Source organism: Macaca fascicularis, chromosome 9 (genome assembly GCF_037993035.2).
Source record: "Macaca fascicularis isolate 582-1 chromosome 9, T2T-MFA8v1.1".
Lineage (NCBI taxonomy): Eukaryota > Metazoa > Chordata > Mammalia > Primates > Cercopithecidae > Macaca > Macaca fascicularis.
This window is the reverse complement of record NC_088383.1, coordinates 8,719,012-8,739,308: the sequence shown is the minus strand read 5'-3', so window position 1 is coordinate 8,739,308 and position 20,297 is coordinate 8,719,012. Positions and strand designations below refer to the sequence as shown.

General features: G+C 40.6%; 1 protein-coding gene across 3 annotated transcripts in view; it reads right to left on the bottom strand.

Moving 5' to 3' along the window:
* TAF3 (TATA-box binding protein associated factor 3) overlaps positions 1-20,297 on the bottom strand; it is a 202,145-nt gene that overhangs the window by 151,135 nt on the left and 30,713 nt on the right. Inside the window, exon 1 of one of the 3 annotated variants that reach the window (XM_045399535.3) lies at positions 2,609-2,663. The exons of the other annotated variants lie outside the window; for them this stretch is intronic. The gene's annotated coding sequence lies outside the window, so the exon portion shown is untranslated. Of the gene's footprint in view, positions 1-2,608; positions 2,664-20,297 lie in introns of those variants that run through there. 3 annotated transcript variants of the gene reach the window in all.

Genomic DNA, 20,297 nt, shown 5'->3' with positions numbered 1-20,297 from the left:
TCACCAGAGCTTGACCGCTATGTCACACTGCCTCCACTTCTGGTCACCAGAGCTTGGCCGCTATGTCATACTGCCTCTACTCCTGATGGTCACCAGAGCTTGACCACTATGTCACACTGCCTCCACTCCTGATGGTCACTAGAGCTTGACCACTATGTCACACTGCCTCCACTCCTGATGGTCACTAGAGCTTGACCACTATGTCACACTGCCTCCACTCCTGATGGTCACTAGAGCTTGACCACTATGTCACACTGCCTCCACTCCTGATGGTCACTAGAGCTTGACCACTATGTCACACTGCCTCCACTCCTGATGGTCACCAGAGCTTGACCACTATGTCACACTGCCTCCACTCCTGATGGTCATCAGAGCTTGACCACTATGTCACACTGCCTCCACTCCTGAATGGTTACTAGAGCTTGACCACTATGTCACACTGCCTCCACCCCTGGTCACTAGAGCTTGACCGCTATGTTGCACTGCCTCCACTCCTGAATGGTCACCGGAGCTTGACACTGTGTCACACTGCCTCCACTCCTGAATGGTCACCAGAGCTTGACCACCATGTCGCGCGGCCTCCACTCCTGAATTACCAGAGCTTAGGCACTATGTCGCACTGCCTCCACTCCTGAATTACCAGAGCTTGCTGTTCTTGTTCTTCTTGTTGTCATTACTATTGCTGGATGACGACTTTCTATTATTCTTATTTCAAAACATCTCATTTGTCAAACAATACAGCTGACCCTTGAACAGCATGGCTTTGAACTGCACATGACCCCTTATATGTGGAGTTTCTCCCGCCTCTGCCACCCCTGAGACAGCAAGACCAACCCCCCAACCAGCCTACTCAACATGAAGATGACAAGAATCAACAACTTTATGGTGATCCACTTCTACTCAATGAATAGTAAATATATTTTCTCTTCCTTATGATTTTCTTAATAATATTTTCTTCTCTCTAACTTACTTTATTGTAAGAATACAGCACATAGTACACACAACATACGAAATACGTGTTAATCGACTGTTTATGTTATTGGTAAGGCTTACAGTCAACAGTAAGCTATTAGTAGTTAAGTTTTGGGGGAGTCAAAAGTTACACATGAATTTCTGCATGCTGTTCAAGGGTCAACTTTGTAATAAAAATCTAACTGTTCATTTTGGCTAACAAATACATTAATCTTGCTTCCTATTCAAAGCTGTCAAACTATCCTCCCTACCAAAAACTGCCAGTAGCCATCCTGTCTCCACAATATTGAAATACTATACAGGATGAGTGTGTACCTGTCTCCTCCATATTGAGACATCAGACAGAATGAGGGTGCACGTTCCTTACATTCTACACATCCTCCAGAACTACACTGTGGATCTCTTAAAGGTAAAACAAAAACAAATGGGCTAATTCAGAGCCAGGGTATAATTTTTAAATGAGTCAGGAAATATTTGTGAGCTGTAATTTAAACACTAGGATTCCTAAAATCTCACCATCAGCATTAAAATTCTAGTAAGAAACAAGTAACTAAGTACTAATTTCTTCCTCTAAAATACAAAATAATTTTTAAATGCCTACTTAAAAATCACATCTTTCTTTCTTTCTTTCTTTCTTTTTTTTTTGTGAGACAGAGTCTCACTCTGTTGTCCAGGCTGGAGTGCAGTGGCATGATCTCGGCTCACTGCAACTTCTGCCTTCCGGGTTCAAGCGATTCTCTTGCCTCAGCCTCTCAAGGAGCTGGGATGACAGGGGCGTGCCACCATGCCCGGCTAATTTTTGTATTTTTAGTACAGATGGGGTTTCGCCACGTTGGCCAGGCTGGTCTCAAACTCCTAACCTCAGGTGATCCGCCTGTCTCGGCCTCCCAAAGTGCTAGGTGTGAGCCACCCGCACCCGGCTGAAATCGTGTCTTTAAAAACTGCTTTCCTCAGTTTGGAATTTAAATTGCACATTGATCTAAAACTTATCTTTTAAATTTGGAGTTACCATTTCAGGGAGATTACTTTTTAGAGTGTACCATAAAAACAAATTAATAAACTTCTTCTCTTCGTTTTCAACCTAAGCTCTACTTAACCTGACGCGTTTAACACTGCAGGGTTTTCCTGACACTCACCTCTCATTGGGCTTTCTAGTGTCTTTTTCAAAACACCTGGCAACTGTGGCTTTTTCTATAGCTCTCCTTTCTAATAACTTAAAACTCTTCAATGATTTCCCATTGCACTTAAAACAAAATCCTCATTCTTCTCCCTGACTACCAGATAAGCCCTGACCTCTGCTTCATCTTACGCCATGCTCCCTCAGTGATTCTAGGCATGTTGGCTTATTGCTGTTGCTTGAAGACATCAAGTTCACTCTCACTGCAGAGGTTTTGCGCTCATTCTTCTCTGTCTAGCACACTCTCCTTCGCTGGTCATGATGACTGGCTCTCGTCACCGGGCTATCAGCTTAAGTGCTCCCTTCTCAGAGAAGGCCTGCCCTGAAATTCCACGGTCGGTCACCATCACAGGCCCCTACGTTCATTCCCTTGTGCATCGCTCTCGGCCTCATTTCCCATCTTCTTACATGGACTATTAGCCCACATGAGGACGCGAGCGCCATGGAAGCAGAGCTTACCTATTTATTGACTGCTCCCTCCCCAGTGCCTGGAACAGCGATGGCGCAGAGTGGACCATGCTGAAAGAAGGGAATTTCACTCCGTTTACTAATGGTAAAAGGAACATATGCACACTGGAGGAACTTACAAAATACAGGAGAGTTTCAGAAATTACGATCCAGAAAAAAACTGCTATTAAGCATTTCCTTTATCCACCCCTAAGATGACTCTCAAACATTCTTACCTACCAACAGTAAAGAGCTACAGGACATGCTGTTGGGTAAAACGAACGTCAAGGTGCCAAACAGTGCACCACAGGCTCCAGTCTGTGTTACACACGACGGAGAGGATGAAGTACAGTCATGGCTGCTTTCCTCTGCATAAATCAACACTGACAGGATGCAAGAGACAAAAAAGGGAGCAGCTAGAAGGAGCAGAAAGGAAGGAAATGGAGAGGCGAGGTGACGGGAGAGTCCTTGTCAGGGTCCTCAGCTGGTGTTCTAGGTTTGACCTCAGCGCAAGTACTGTCCATTCAAGAGAAGCACATTTACTTAGCATCTTTCTTTTTCTCCTTCACTCCTGCCTGTGAAAGCCTAACTCTAAGAATGAACCTAGTTACTACTTTCCATGTGGCTGCATCCACCCTGCCAGGGGCTGCTAAAGCCAGTGACACAGCAGGCCTGTTACTACTGCCCACCTCCAGGGAGGCCTCACACAGCTCAGCAGGCACCAGGGGTTTCTAGGCAGCGTGCTCCCCTACTTTCTGATCCACCCTTCCCTGCCTCTCCACTCCTGACGCTCCTGACCCCGAGCCCCACTCACTGCCCTCTGAAGCTTCCCATCAGATGCCACTGATGAGGACTCCCTCCTCAACCCATGGCTCTATCCACAAATCCACCAGCATTTCTACCGAGCTTCTCCCACAGCAATGGAATTCAACAAATGGAGCAGGGATCCTCCGACATTCACTCTCCCCGCCCCCGCCCCCGGCCACCCAAAACCTAAAACTATAAAACTTCTACAAGATAACACAGGACAAAAACCTTTGCGATCGTAGGCTACGCAAGGATTTCTTAGGGCACAAAGAGTACAAAACATAAAAAGGAAAAAAAAGATAAAACTGTATTTCATTAAAACTAAAACCTCTATTTCTTGAAATATACTGTTAATAAAATGAAAAAAACCACAGGCTGAGAGGAAATATTTGGAAAACACATAGATGATAAAAAACTGATGACCAGGGTAGGTAAGGAACTCTCACAGATGAATAATAAAAAGACAAACAAGCCGTATAACCCCAGCATTCTACTCCTGCGCATTTATCCAAGAAAAATGAAAACACAAGTCTACACAAAAACCTGTACATGAAGGACACACCATGACAGTCAGACGGGAGGAACACATTTCAAGAGATCTGTTGTATGGCAATGTGACTACAGTTAAGAATAATATACTGTAGTATTTTTTTAAAATGTAGAGAGTGGATGTTAAGTGCCCTTACCATAAAGAGTTAACGATGTGACCTAATGCATTTGTTAGAGTTAACCATTTCACAATGTCTATATACTTCAAAATGTCATGTTGTACACAGTAATAACATATAATGATGGTATCTGTCAATTAATTTCTGAAAAAAGTAAAACTATGGAGACAGTAAAAAGGTCAGTAGTTGCCACAGGCTGGGGTGAGGGAGGGAAGAATAAGTAGAACACGGAAAAATTCTAAGGCAGTGAAACTACTGTCATTCTCTGTATTCGTCATTACACATTTGTCAAAACACATAGAATGTACACCACCATTGTACAAGGTTCAAGACTGAACCTAAGGAAAACTGCAGACCCTGGGTAATAATAATGTGTCAAGGCAGGTTCATCAGTGCACCTACCACACTGGTTTAGGATATTGACAGTGGGGAAGGATAAGGGGATGAAGGAGCAGGATGAATCTAGGAACTCTGTACTTTCTGCTCAATTTTGCTATGAATCTAAAACTGTTCTTAAAAATATTAAGTCTATTATTAAAGAAAAAAACAATGTATGCCATGTAAAACATTGAAAATATGAAATATTTATGGATAAAGTTCATAAATTATGTATAAGAGATACACTGAAAACTATAAAACATTACTGAGAAAAATTAAAGATCTTTTAAAAATGGAGAGATGTGCCATATATATTATTATTTTTTTTTTAGACAGAGTTTTGCTCTTGTCTTCAGGCTGGAGTGCAGTGGGGCGATCTCAGCTCACTGCAACCTCTGCCTCCCAGGTTCAAGCAATTCTTCTGCCTTAGCCTCCTGAGTAGTTGGGATTACAGGTGTGCACCACTGCACCTGGCTAATTTTGTATTTTTAGTAGAGATGGGGTTTCTCCATGTTGGCCAGGCTGGTCTCAAACTCCTGAACTTAGGTGACCTGCCTGCCTCAGCTTCCCAAAGTGCTGGGATTTACAGCTGTGACCTGTCGTGCCCAGCCTTATATTCTTTAATCACAAAATTCAATATTGTGACGATCTCAACTCTCTCCAAATTGGTCTACGGATTCCATGCAGTCCCAATACAAATCCCTGCAGTCTTTCTTGTAGATGATACATTGATTTGAAATTTTATATGGAAATGCAAAAGACTCAGTGTCAAGAACCATAAAGGGTCTGAAATGCTGTCTTCCAAGAAGTTAGTCTGCCACAGTTTCCTGGATTTTCACAGAAGACATCAGACTCCTAGGTCAGAGATAAAGCATAGCTTATTGTTCACAGCCATTCCATTCCTGGGTATTTATCCATGATAAATGAAAGCATAAATGTTCATAGCAACTTTATTTGAAATAGTCCAAAACAGTAAACAACCCCAATGTAAATTAACAGATGAATGGGTAAACAAATTGTGGCATATACACATAATGGAATAATACTCAGCAATAACAAGGAGTAACTTATGGATATCTGCAAAATATCCAAAATTTTGGATGAATCTCAAAATAATAATGTTGGTGAAAAAATCCCAAACCAAAAAACAGTACATACCATGATTTCATTTATATAAAATTCTAGAAAAATGCAAACTAATCTACAGTGACAGTAAATAGGTCAGTGGTTGCCTGAGGACCCAGCTGGGGAGGAGGGAAGAGGAGATATGGATTGCAAAGGGCTTGAGGTAACTTTACAGGGAGATGGGTATTTTCATAATTTTGACTGCGACAATGCTTTCACAAGTACACACATATGTCAAAACTTACAAATTTGATAAACATGTAGCATTTACTGAACATAAATTACGCCTCAATTAAGGTAGAAAAAAATAAAGATAATAGTCCAGAAAATAGACATATATACACACACAAATCAAAACCTAAACAGATTTCTGCTGCTGCGCAGCATAGGAAAAACAGTTTGGAGTTTCAGTCGAGCTAGGTTAACTTCCCGCTGAAACAAAAAACAAGCACTCACCAGGAAAACAGGAGAGTCCACCTTCTCCACAAACCACATTTACGATGTCAAGAACATAATCCAAAATTATTAGACATATGAAAAAGCCAGAACACTTTGATCCATAATGAACAGAAAGGCAATCAACTGAGACCATCACTAAGAGGAGCCCAAGAAGCTATTACTAATATGTTTAAGAACATAAAGGAAAATATGTTCACTGGCAATCTCAGGAGAGAAACAGAACTATAAAAACAAACCAGATGGTAACTCTATAACTGAAAAATATTATATCTGAAATTCAAACTTAACAGCATGTGTAGCAGAAAGCTCAGTGACCCTGAAAATACATCAACATAAATTATCAAATTGGAAGAACGGACAGAATAAAGACTGAACAAAATGAGCAGAACATCAGTGACCCTATGGGACAATATCAAAAGGTCTAACACATGTTTGATTGGAGTCTCAGAAGGAGAGGACAGGATAGGGAAAAAATATTCAAAGAAATAAACAGCTAAAAACTTTCCAACTTGGCAAAAGACATAAAGACACCTTAAAGAAGTTCAGTAACCTCCAAGCACTGAGGAAAAAAAAAAAAAGAAAGAAAACCACACCTAGCACATCCTACTTAAACTGATAAAAGCCAAACATAAACAGGAAGGTCTGAAAGCAACCAGAGAAAAACAGCACATGAGATCCATGGAACAATAGACAAATGACATCTGACTTCTTATCAGAAACAATGGAGGTTATGAGACAGTGGAAAAATATCTGTAAAGTGCTAAAAGGAAAAAAATATATCAGTACAGAATTCTATAAATTTTTTATGGACTTTTTTGAGAAATGGCTGATTTTACATCTCAGTCATGACATGTACAAGAAGAACCTGACTTGTCCCATCAGGTAACAAGGAACCTATATCAACAATCACTAGGATCAAGTCAAAAGGAATAGAAGCAAAGATGAAAAGGCTCCTGTTGGCCAGGTGTGGTGGCTCATGCCTGTAATCCCAGTACTTTGGGAGGCCAAGGTGGGTCGATCACAAGGTCAGGAGTTCAAGACCAGCCTGGCCAAGATAGTGAAACCCCATCTCTACTAAAAATACAAAAATTAGCTGGGCATGGTGGCAGATGGCGGTCAGCCCAGCTACTTGGGAGGCTGAAGCAGAGAACTGCTTGAACCCAGGAGGCAGAGGTTGCAGTGAGCCAAGATCGCACCACTGCCTTCCAGCCTGGGTGACAGAGCAAGACCCTGTCTCAAAAAAAAAAAAAAAAGAAAGAAAGAAAGAAAGAAAGAAAGAAAAGGCTCCTACTAGCTAAAGACTGGGCAACTGGACTCCAACAGGGACAAAAATTGAGATGGATTAAAACCCACTAAATATGTTTAAATCAATAAGTTCATAATGATATAAAAATTTAATTGGTGCCTTTTGTAGGTGACAATGAGTCATTCTGTTAAGTTGAAAACAATGGATAAAAGAAATCAAGCATTTATCCTTTTTGTTTTTTTCTATATGAACTATACCTCTGGGCAACCAAGTAGTATATGAGGGGAAGTATTTTGAAATAATTCCATAAAATGTACAAATGTACTCATAATACACATAATGTGTGCATCAAAAGTGTAGGGGTTACTTTTGGAGGAAAGAAGAGGCTGTGATTGAGATGGGGCAAAGGTACAACTTTATTCTATCATAGGTCATATGCTCCTATCATCCCATTTATAAAAATTAATCTTCAAATGCTTAATACTTAATAATTCATTTCTTGAAATTTTCTTTTTTTTTTTTTTTTCAGACAGGGTCTGGCTCTTTCATTTACCCAGGCTGAAGTGCAGTGGCACGATCTTGGCTCACTGCAACCTCTGCCTCCCAGGCTTCAGCGATCCTCCCACTTCAGCCTCCCAAGCAGCTGGGACTATAGGCATGCACCATCACACCCAGCTAATTTTTGTATTTTTTTGTAGAGACAGGGTTTGGCCATGTTGCTCAGGCTGGTCTTGAACTCCTGAGCTCAAGCAATCTGCCCACCTTGGCCTCCCAAACTGCTGGGATTACAGGCATGAGCCACCACTCCTGGTCAAACCAGAATTTCAAAAGGTGAATTTCAACGTATGTAGCTGCCGTTAGTAGCCGTATTTAGGATGAGATGGATTGGGAGGCGCAAACCAAGGATGCGTAATAATCATTATGAAATAAATAATAAGTTATCTGGGAAACGGCCATTTGTCCAACATTTACTAAGTGCCTACTAGGCACTGTACACCATTATAAGTGCCAGGAATGAAACAGTGAATAAAATTGACAAAAATACATCTTCTGTGGATTACATTCTAGTAGAGGAAGAAAACAAACTAAATGAGTAAAATAAAGTGCAGTCATAATGCCCTGGCAGAAAAGTGGAATACAACACAATGGGCAGATGAACCGTATCCTGTTCCCTCGCTTCATTCTCAAATGAAGGGCAAATGGAGGGTGTCTAAGGTTCTTTATCAACAGCAAAGACGTGGGGGTAGGAATGGAGGAGGTGAAACCAGGCCAGTGCCCAGTGGACAACCCTATCTCAGACTTGACTTCAGGAACTGGGGATGTTGGAATATGGGTCCCTATTATTCTCCCCCAATCTGGAATGGGCTGAAGAAAAGGCCCATGTCAGATGATTGCAGAAATCCCTGCTGCCCTCCTGGAACTCAGAATCCACATGGCAGGATCTGAAGGCAGGATGTGTATATGCAGAGGCATCACACTTTTTTTTTATTTGCATTTTATTGATTGATTGATTGATTGAGACAGAGTCTCGCTCTGTCACCCACGCTGGAGTGCAGTGGCGTGATCTCGGCTCACTGCAAGCTCCGCCTCCTGGGTTCACACCATTCGCCTGGTCAGCCTCCCTAGTAGCTGTGACTACAGGCGCCCGCCACCACACCCGGCTAATTTTTTGTATTTTCAGCAGAAATGGGGTTTCACCATGTTAGCCAGGATGGTCTCGATCTCCTGACCTCGTGATCCACCCACCTCAGTCTCCCAAAGTGCTGGGACTACAGGAGTGAGCCACCGCGCCCAGCCATCGCACTTTTCAATAAGGTATTCTAGAAAAGCCTTGATGAGATGACATATGAATAGAGCCCAGAAGACACTGAAGAAGCCAGCAGTAATGTAGGATGCATGCACATGTACATATGCACACACGCACACTCACACGTACACTCAGTGACATGCGCGCACACTCACACACAGACACGCATACACACACACACACTTGCAGCAAAAGGTTCTGGTGTCATCACCAAGTCTCAGGCCATCTAACTTAAAACAGGAGAGAAAGGATAATTTTTAGAACCTCTATGCACCCTCAACTGTCATTCATACTCTTTTGCTGTCAGGTTAATTAAGAAACAGTAAAATCAAGGACCTGGGCCATCACACAAGCCTGGCTTTATAACTCGGATCTCCCGTGTAGGAAACGTATGACCTTAGACACCTGTGGAACTTCTCTGTGCCTCAGTGTTTTCACCTAAAGTGAGGATACCGGTATCTGCCTCAGAGTGGCTGTGAAAATTAAGTAGCTGATGTACATGAAGCGATAAATACAGAATATGATACCCTGCAGATGCTCAAAAAAAATTGGTTCATTCCTAAACTTCAATACTAAGACATCTCCCGCAAAGCCCCACTCACAGAGTTGGTATCAAGGGCCATAGCAATAGTGTCAACGGCTGTATCTGTTTGAAATCTGATGATAACAGGTCTTTGAAATCAAATGCTGTCTGAAGGAACTGTGGGTCAGTTTTATTACAACTACAAGAGACTAATTTTTTTGCTTATACTGTTATTTTACCATGTCATATTTCTGGAAATAAGTGAGCTATAAGGGCTTATTTTGGGTCTGACAGTATTGTCAATGAAAGACATAAGAGAGGGAGAGGGAGAGGGAGAGGGAGAGGAGAAGAGAAGAGAGAAGAGAGAAAAAAGGAGAAGGAGGAGAGAGAGAAAGAGAGAAAGGGGAAAGGTAGAATTGTTTCTTTATAATATGAATAGCAACACAAATTGTTTTAATTATGTTTCAAGGTAGAGGCAGAGACTGTTTATTTTCCATTCCTTTCCTGTCTGAGGATATCCAGTTTTCTACTTCACTCCACTTTGAAGAGAACTGGTTTCAGATAAGTAGAGCCAAAAGCACAGCTCCACCAGCAGTCTCATTTCACTCTTCCACAAGCAAAGTAGTATCCTGGATGACTTAAAAGCAAAAACAACACACACGCACATACACACACACCCTATAATGTACCAGTGAAATCTGATAATACTGACATTAAAATAATTCATAGCTGCTAACATGTGCTGAGCACGTGAATATGTCCTGGCCACGATTCTAAGCATGTTACACACATTAAACTCACTGCAATCCTACAGTAAGTTCTCATTAACAGTAGATGTATTGAGAGGCAGAACAAACAAAAAGACTGACCTTAGTTAATAATCTAAGATAATGTTCAACACGACACAGATACGAACTTGCCAATCAATGAGATTTTTCTGCCTCCCAGTTCAGAAAGTACCTAATCAGTAAGGACCAGAACTAGTGGAAAACTAGGTAAGTATACATGCAAGAACAACCCCTGCTAATGATCATAATTGTAGCCTAACTGTTTAGGAGGTTCTAAAGGATCAAACACCAGGAAGAAAAACTAAACATACAATTCAGGAACAGAACCAGAATCCAAGTCCAAATGATACAGTATTACTGGCAATTGCTTGTAACATCACTCACTCCTTTGATGACCTGCAGACCAGTGGTTTTAGAATAAAGAGGAGGATCTTACTATTCTATTACAAAAATTCTTTGGGAAAATAGAGTGACTCTTAACAGCCAGGCCAGTTGTTATTTTGATTATATATTTTGAACTATATCCTAGAGTTCTTTTACTATGGGATATAAGAGAAAGCAATAGATTTCATGTCCCTATTTGTAATAAAACAGAGCCCAAATGTAATATAACAGAGCCCAAATGTTAATATGCTACTGAGGCCATTCAAACCTCTTTGTAAGCTGTCAACTCCATAAATCCTCAATTTCCACTCTTCCCTACTCCTACCTCCCCCAAATAATTCAACTGGCAAAGTTTCTGAGAAATCCCTAAGGTTAGCAGGAAAAAAAAAAAACAAACAGAAATGTTGAAAAGAACCCTGGAGTGTGACATACCTGAAAATCAAGAGAGTTCCTTCCCAATGAATTTAGAAAGCTAACAGTACTTTCATAACTTCTCTAATTTCCCCTATCTTTTTCTTTCTTAACCTTAACAAAAACATCACTTAAGATACTGAGGTAAATAATCACATAAAAAAAGCTGAGAGAAAGGTAAGAGCTTTCTTAGATATTTATACCCGTGTGAAAGAAAAAAGTCATTATTTCCCTCAAATCAAAATACAATTATCCTTTCATGAAATAACTCACAAATAGGATGAAGAATTCAAGTAACATAAAAATCAAAATGCCCTTTAAAACATGAGAACAAGTCTGAGTAGAGTCCTGTGACATCCACAAATGATACGCTATCCAATGTCCACCTCCACGCTCCGAAGACTGTACGGCACCAACCCCCTTCCTCTCTGGGGGTACCCATGGCTACCCTGCAGGCGTCTTGCCAACTTCTCCTCCAGTTCCAGAGAACTTTCTCCTGGACAGACTGTCTAAGGGGGCAGTGGGAAGAAAGTGCTCTAACTTGCTAATGGGATAAAACTATGTACCTGTGGTAGGGAAGGCAAAGTTTCAGAAATGTTGAAAATGATTATATTTATAAGTGAGCTGTGGCTGTTCCATGGTGAAGAACACAAACAGCTGAGGAAATATTCTTCCAGGATTCAGAAACTAGCATCCAATTCAGCAGAAAAGTCACTCATATCGTTAAGCAAGGAGGGAAGTTGTGACATTCATACGTGTTGTTTCACTTTTGTCTTCCTCATCAGCATAAAGGAAAATATCAACCAACGTTCAAGTTGGAACTATATTCGTCTGTCAGTTGTAATAGTGGTTTGCTTATGGACATGAGAGCTGGGAAAATTAACAAAAGCATTCTCTGAGTATCAGTTGGCTACATGGAATTTACTACAAAGGATATTGTTTATCTCATGAGTATTTGTAAATGGTTTACTACACATTTTTATGGTAGTAAAATAAACTTGTGAAGCATTCTTTCGGTTTTTTGTTGTTGTTGTTGTTTGTTTTCCTTAGAACCAGTTGTTAAACACTGACCAGAACACCAGTGAGCGGGACGCTCTTTAAGTTGGCTTCGGAGTCCTTCAGATAAAACCCTAATCTTTGGTAGCTTCCTTGCTACTCGGTATAAGAAAATGTTCCAATTCACTTTGCAGATTTTCTGCCCCAGATTTGGAAACAGCCATTTTTCTAAGGAGCCCGTGTTCCTTTTAGAGGGAAATAAATTCAAGGCAACAATCTGGCTTTATTGGTCCTCAGTGTTACACGGCTGGTCACCGTTCCGAGGCTTCTGCTCTGAACTTTTGTTATTCAGATATTAGACTTCCTGGACTGGTTCTGTAATTTAAAAAAAAAATCTTTTCTCTTTTAAAATCTATTTATTTATTTATTTTGAGATGAACTCCTGTGTTGTCTGCCCAGGCTGGAGTGCAACGGCGTGATCTTGGCTCACTGCAACTTCCACCTACTGGGTCCAAGCGATTCTCCTGCCTCAGCTTCCCAAGTAGCTGGGATTACAGGTATGCACGCACTACCACTCCTGGCTAATTTTTATATTTTTAGTAGAGACAGGGTTTCACCACGTTGGCCAGGCTGGTCTCGAACTCCGGACCTCAAGTGATCCGCCCACCTTCGCCTCCCAAAGTGCTGGCGTGAGCCACTGCGTGCAGCCAAAATCTTTTCTGATTCTGCTCTTTCTAGGATATCCTTACCTTTATCTTCTAGTTCTCTACTGCATTTAAAAAAAAATTTCTGCTGCCATGATTTCCCATTTCCAAGAGCTCTTTTGGCCGGGAACGCTTCTTCGGTGGCTTCCCCTTCTTCTTTTGCCCCATTTCCTCCTTTAAAATAGCACCCTGCTCTTGTTTCCTGGTTATCTTTTCTTGCCCTCTCTTAGAACACTAGTAAAGAACTATTTCAAGTTAATTCCTCTTGCATGACTGTTTCCTCCAGGTTGCTTTTTAGTTGGTTTTGTTCTCTTTCACATTAGAGGTTTTCTTCCTCTGTCTGGTAAGCCTTTAGAAGAGAACTAAAAAAGCTGGCTGAGAGCTCTGAGTATGTCAGTGGGACTTAGTGCTTGGGAAGTGGGGATTCCACTGTAGAGAAATCAGATTGAGCTATTTCTTTGGGAAATGCTACCATCAATTATCTTTAGGTATTCTATCTTGGTGTGGTCAGAACGTCTAGAGAAATCTCGAATCTCCTCCCCAAAGGATGAAGAAATGGCTACCAGCATCTCAAATGGAAGAAGGCTGGACGTCTCGGCATCCGGCGTATTCACATTCCATGAATTCCCCCTTGTTTTCAGGATGCCATCCTGCCTTCTGGTCTGGTGTGTCGTCACAGGCCTCAACCCACAGTCCCTTTGTTTGGCCCTTTGAAGTCAGTCTTTTGTAGAGGCAGTTGCTCAGCTGCACCATACCAGGGAGGAAATCCATGTATCCATTTGATTCTTAAGCAGATTTTCAACCATTTCTCCCTCTCACGTCCAGAAGTACCTGGAGCCACAAAGCCTGGGGCTCTGGATGGGTCTTGGGTTTCTTCATTGCTGACTTTGGATTCAGTTGTATTGGGTCCGCTGAGTTCTTTACCATTCGACCCTTGACTTCCCAGTTTCAAAAAATGTGTTACTCTTGCCCTTTATCCCATTCTATTCATTCTTTTAGACCTACAAACGTAACAACTACAACAACTTAAAACCCCTTCACTGTAATTTTACCATGGTGATGTAAGGAAGCTTAGGTGAATACACAGATTTAATTCTCCATCTTTAACCAGCAGTCAAAAGTGTTTTACAAATACAACTTTTGCTGTCTCATTCTGTTCATCAACAACACTCAGTGGTTCGAAAGTTCACATGACAATCTAAATTTTCCAAATGGCTTCCATGCTACTGTAATATACCAATGATCTATGTATGGAACCGAATACTTACTGTCCTTCACAAACCAGGAAGCCCCTTTCGAATACACACAGACATATGCACACATTTTCTTCCCTGGCTTCCTGATTTCCTAGTGAAGCTCCCCTCCCCATTAGAGGGCTCTTTTCAGTTCTCTTCACTGAAATTCAAATCTTACCCTTCAAGGTCCAGGTTCAGGTCAAGACCTACCTCCTCCACAGGCTTCCTGCAGTTGTGTTACCTCACAGAAGTCTCTCCCCATTCTGAATCCATACTATACTCACTGCAGTAATGAAAGTGTTTTGTATATGTTAGTTTTGTCTCTTTAGTATGTTAAGTGCTTAAGAGCCAAAAATCACATAGAGCTTCAATGTGTGTATCTTACTGTGCCTCACATAACAGTGTGGACCTAGAAATTGTTCTGGGGTAAATATTTCCTTCCAGTTATCTTATGTAGGCAGTTTGGGGGCTGCTATTGTTAGAAGTCAACAACTAACTTAAAATACAAACTCTATGCATGTTTGCGAATATGTGTTGGCTGACCGGAACTCCTGTGGAGTACTAAATTCTCATGAGCCTTGAATATACTATCCCTGTAAACCTGATGGTTCTTACTTCTTATGCAATTTCCAAGTCCCTCATTCAAAGGGTTGGATCATTTCAGTAATGAAATTGGTCACTGGATCCGACTGCAAGTGTATTGAGAGAGACGCTGGTAAATGTTTAACAACTGGCTGAGTGGGGCGAATGACTGTGTGTGTGTGTGTTTCTTGTAAGTTTTATTGATATAAAGCATGCACAGCACCTAATTTACAAATAAAAAGAACACTATTATAAATTCCATGCAGCCAATTGATTCTCACAGATGTTTTCATTGATATTTCCAAAACTTATCTATCAGTAGCCAACCTGTGGTTGCAAGTGATGAATGAATGCAGTTTGGCATGACTGTCGGTTTAGACTAGAGAAGAGCACACTTACACTTAAAGGGCCAGATGGTAACTATTTTAGGCTTTTGGGATATACAGTCTCTGTCGCATCTCATCTCCGCCATTGTAGTGCCAAAGCAGCCACCAATAATATGTAAAGATATGTGTTCCAAAAAAACTTTATTTACAGAATCAGGCTGCAGGCCAGGCAGTTTGCCGACCTCTAGTTTAATGTAAAGCAAAACAAGGAAGGGGTAAGTCAGAATTTCACTTGTCGATGATGTGAGCAACTTCTTTGCTGAATCATATAACAGTTGAAGAATATTTCCTCATTTTTATACCATTTTTGGTATTACTTACAATGGAACAGCTACAGATACTATACATTTTGAAGTTTAATCTACATTTTCAACATTTTTCACCACCACCTCCTGATGTCTAGACAATAAAAAAGACAATAAATCATGCCATGATCTGTAGCATTTGCTGACTGCTGTGATGTAAACACTCCTACAATGGCCAATTTCAAGCCGCCAATGTAATGTCCCGCATGTGGAGTTGGGAGGTGTTCAGTGGCACAGTCATGTAGTATTTTCACCCAACTATACAATAAACTTAACCTCAAAAGTAAGAAAACTAGAAAGTGATGGAGTTTGAGCACCTTTGCTTTCAATAAAATTTATTTAGTTATAAGTTTATATGATTTTGTTTTTAATAAAGGCTGTGTTTAACAATCAGCCCATAAACTTCCTGGATACTGAACAATATTTGCCAACTGACTCTCAAAAATGGGTAGGAACCAGCTCCAACACACCACTGGTCCCATATGCCAAAGATGGGACAATTTGAACATCAATGGATAATAAATGAACTAATATCTATCAAATCTGTCTAAATCCATGAGATCATAATGATACTTTAGAAAAGCATATGCACAACTAGTTAGTGACTATTGGAAGAAGGCAGGACACAAATTCACTGGAAACTGATGAATGAAGAAAAGGGATCAAGCATTTATCCAGCTTTTCATATACAAACTCTACCACCAGGACACCAAATAGAAGACGATGGGAAGTTTCTCTTTATGGAAGTACTCCAGCTTGTGAAGAAAAAGGATAGAATTAGACTGTTACGAATTTGCAACTTCTACTGACTTAATGGTTCAATGTTTGCTAAAATCACAGCCACACATTCACAAATGATATTATATGTACTCTGATGGAGTTACACACCTCCAACTATGAAGGAGACTTGCCAAAACAATTGAACATGACATTTCATCAAGCTCTTAGAACTGACTATACCAATTTATGGGATAAACAGGACCACGTGAAACAAAACCATTAGGATGCCATAAGCAAAATTCAGACTATAAAAAACTCTACAGGACAAACAATGCAGTTTCTGCAACAAATATGAAAATGTAAAAGGGAAAGAGACATACAATGAGAAAGAATGAGAGAGGGAGAGAGACCAACCAATCACAATGTGTGGATGTTATTTGGATCCTAATTCAAAAAACAGTAAATCATAAACCAACAAACGTTCGTAACATTTGAGAGAAAATTTAAAATGTGAAAAGACTGGTTATTTGATTACATTCAAGAATTAGTGGCTGGCAAGGTGCCAGGCATCTGTAATCCCAGCACTTTGGAATGCTGAGGCAAGAGGATCTTTTGAACCCAGGAATTCGAGGCTGCAGTAAGCTATGATCACACCACTGCACTCCAGCCTGGGCAACAAAGTGAGACCCCGTCTCTGGGGGACGGTGGGGGAAAGGCCAGACATGGTGACTCAGACTTATAATCCCAGTGCTTTGAGATGCCAAGGTGGGAGGATCGTTTGAGCCCGAGAGTTCAAGACCAACCTGGGCAACATGGTGGACCTCATCTCTACTAAAATTAAAAAAAAAAAAAAAAAAGCCAGGCATGGTGGCTCACGCCTGTAGTCCCAGCTACTCAGAAGGTGGGAGGATTGCTTAAAGCCTGCGAGTTTGAGGCTGCAGCGAGCCAGGACTGCACCACTGCAGTCCAGCCTGAGTGCCAGAGTGAGACCCTGTCTTGAAAACAAAAGGAAGAAAAAATAATTATTAATTTTAAGGGTGTGATAATACTATTGTAGATATACCAAAAATAGTTATCTTTTAGAATTATATGCTTAAAACATTTGTGGGTAAAATAAAATAAGGTCATCAGGGCTTTTCGTCAAGCTAACATGAAAGGGGAGAAGGGAAAGGGGCACAGATGAGTAAGACTGGCCGTGAGTAGATACAGGTGAAGCTGGGTGATAACGGAAGTTAACTGTTGTAGTCCATTTACTTTTACAGGCTTGAAATTTTCCTATGATAAAAAATGTTGTTTTAACATTAAAATGCTTCAATTCCTCTCACTGAGAGTAAAAAGTCAAACTCCTGCCACAAGGCCTGCCATGATGATCTCTGGTGCTACCTCTTGATCCCTCCTCTCCTAACACTCTGCCCCAACTACCCCTGCTCCAGTCATGCTAACCTCCACACTGTGCCCAAACACTGCAGCCATGTGCCCTTTGTGGGTCTTGCACTAGATCCTCTCTGCTTGAAGTGCTCCTTCCCCGAGGGCCTGCCCGGCTATCCCTCTCCCCTCTTTGAAGTCTTTGCTAGAATGCTGCTTTCTCACTAGTTTCCCTGACTACCACATTTTTGATTGCAACTTCCTTTCCCACACTCCAGCATTTTTATTTCTCCTTAAAATGCTGTTTTTTTTCTCATAGTACTCATCCTCTTCCAAACATACTATAGAATTTACTTATTTATTATGTTTATTATTTCCTTTCTGTTCCACCCACGGAAGTGTAAACTCCACAACAGCAGGGACTTTTTATCTGCTTTGTTCACTTATGTATTTTCTGTGTTCATAATAGTGACTGGGACACACAATCAGAGAACAACAACGATGTGCTGAATGAACTGAATAAAATTATAATAAGCACCATAACACAAACGTGTACAAAGCACTGTAAAGACAGAGACGACAGTACAGCTAACTTAGATGCTTAGGCCAACTAGAAAATAAACCTGAAATCTTAAAGCTAAACTTTTCTCTCTTAAATATTAGAATATGTATTGTGAGGCTGATATTTTAAATAGTATTAGTGCATATGTGTGTGTGTGTGTGTGTATATATATATATATATATATATATATTTTTTTTTTTTCTTTTTTGAGAGGGAGTCTTGCTCTGTTGCCAGGCTGGAGTGTAGTGGCACAATCTCAGCTCACTGCAACCTCTGCCTCCTGGTTTCAAGCAATTCTTATGCCTCAGCCTTCCAAGTAGCTGGGATTACATGCATGTGCCACTATGCCCGGCTAATTTTTGTATTTTTAGTAAAGACAGGGTTTCACCATGTTGTCCAGGTTGGTCTCAAACTCCTGACCTCAAGTGGTCTGTCCGCCTCGGCCTCCCAAAGTGCTGGGATTACAGGCATGAGCCACTGCTCCCAGCCTTAAATGGTATTAGTTTTTAATTTTAAATTTACACATGATACAGCTTTTGCCTCCAACATATGGCTTCCCCAAATGGACATCATGAATTGTCCTATCCATCGTAGAATAAAATGAATGCAGCATTTTCTCATTCATGAAAGCAAATCAACGAAAAGAGTAGTAACTGTCCAGTTTGCTTCTTTATTAAAACACAGTAAAGATTTAATCCACAGGTACATCACTAAGAATAGAAAATAATGCTGAGTTTTGTTGCTATTGGCTACACAATTTACCCTGGCCCGCACAGAGAGGATTTATCAGGAAATGGGGGATCCATATTTTAAGCAAAGCCTGTAACTTGTCACTCAATGAATCCCAACAATTTTTAACAAATAATATTCCCTATTTTTTAACATCAAAAGTTTTCATGAGGCCCGGCATGGTGGCTCACACCTGTAATCCCAGTACCTTGGGAGGCCAAGGTTAGTAGATTGCCTGAGCTCAGGATTTCAAGACCAGCCTAGGCAATATGGTGAAAACCTGGTATCTACAAAAAATGCAAAAATTAGGCAGATATGGTGGTGCAGGCCTGTGGTCTCAGCTACTTGGGATGCTGAGGTGGGAGGATCGCTTGAGCCTGGGAGGCGGGGATTGCAGTGAGCCGAGATCGTGCCACTGCACTCCAGCCTGGATGACACAGTGACAGACACTGTCTCAAAAAAATAAAAAATAAATAAAAGTTCTCATGAACCCCCCCAGTAGTTGTTACAATTGTAATACATGTTAATTGGGGCAATATATAATAACAGAAAGCTATGAACTAAGCAATACTAAATGAAGTTTAATTTTCCAAGTCACAACTATTATGAACATTTAAAACACAATTATATAATTTTTTAAAATTCAGCCTACATACAATGCTTATGCAACTTAAATTCACACATCCCATGCAATAACCCAAAGTCATCCCATAAGTGCAAGATCTACAAGATGACACCAATGGCATAATGTATCCCAAATCTTCCCTATGGATCACTGAACCTTTAGGATGACGCCTTACAAACGGGAATATCACTTATAGTAATAGAATCTAAAGACAAAAATAGCTCAGTAATTTTTTTAAAAAAGCTCTTTAGAGTCTGACTGCCTGAATTCAAATCCTAGATCTACCACTTTCTAACATACCTTAAAAGTTATCCCTACACCTTATTTCGCTCATCTATAAGAAAAAAAAAGATAATAAGAGTACTTCCTTCACAGGATTATTATGAGGATTCAATGAGTTAATACGTGTAAAGCACTTGGTACCTAAGGAAATGTTGTGTAAGTGTTGTTGCAGTTCATAAGTTTCATTAATTCTAGAATTTAGCCTCCTGTCCCTCAAAGTGTGATATAAACTCACCATGTTTTATTTCCTTTTGTTACTACAATTCAGAAAGACAAAGCTGAAAAAAGAAAGTCTCAAAACCACCCTACTGGGAAACATTAAACTATAAACACATGTTTACTAACAGGCTGTACTGGCACAGTAGGCTACACACCACTTTGGCAGGCCTGACAACTGAGAAGTATTTGTAAGAAGAGTGATGAAATGTGGCATATAGATATGTAAAGGCATATCAGCATAAAGTTTATGCCAAATTTTAGGCATAAACTTTATTTTTTTCAGAGCATTTTTCTTTAATACCACTGAGGACAATTATAACTGCCCCCTCCTTTCCAACAAAGCCAGCTTCAATAAAAACGAAAACACTAACAACTTATTTGAAGCTGAACTTTAA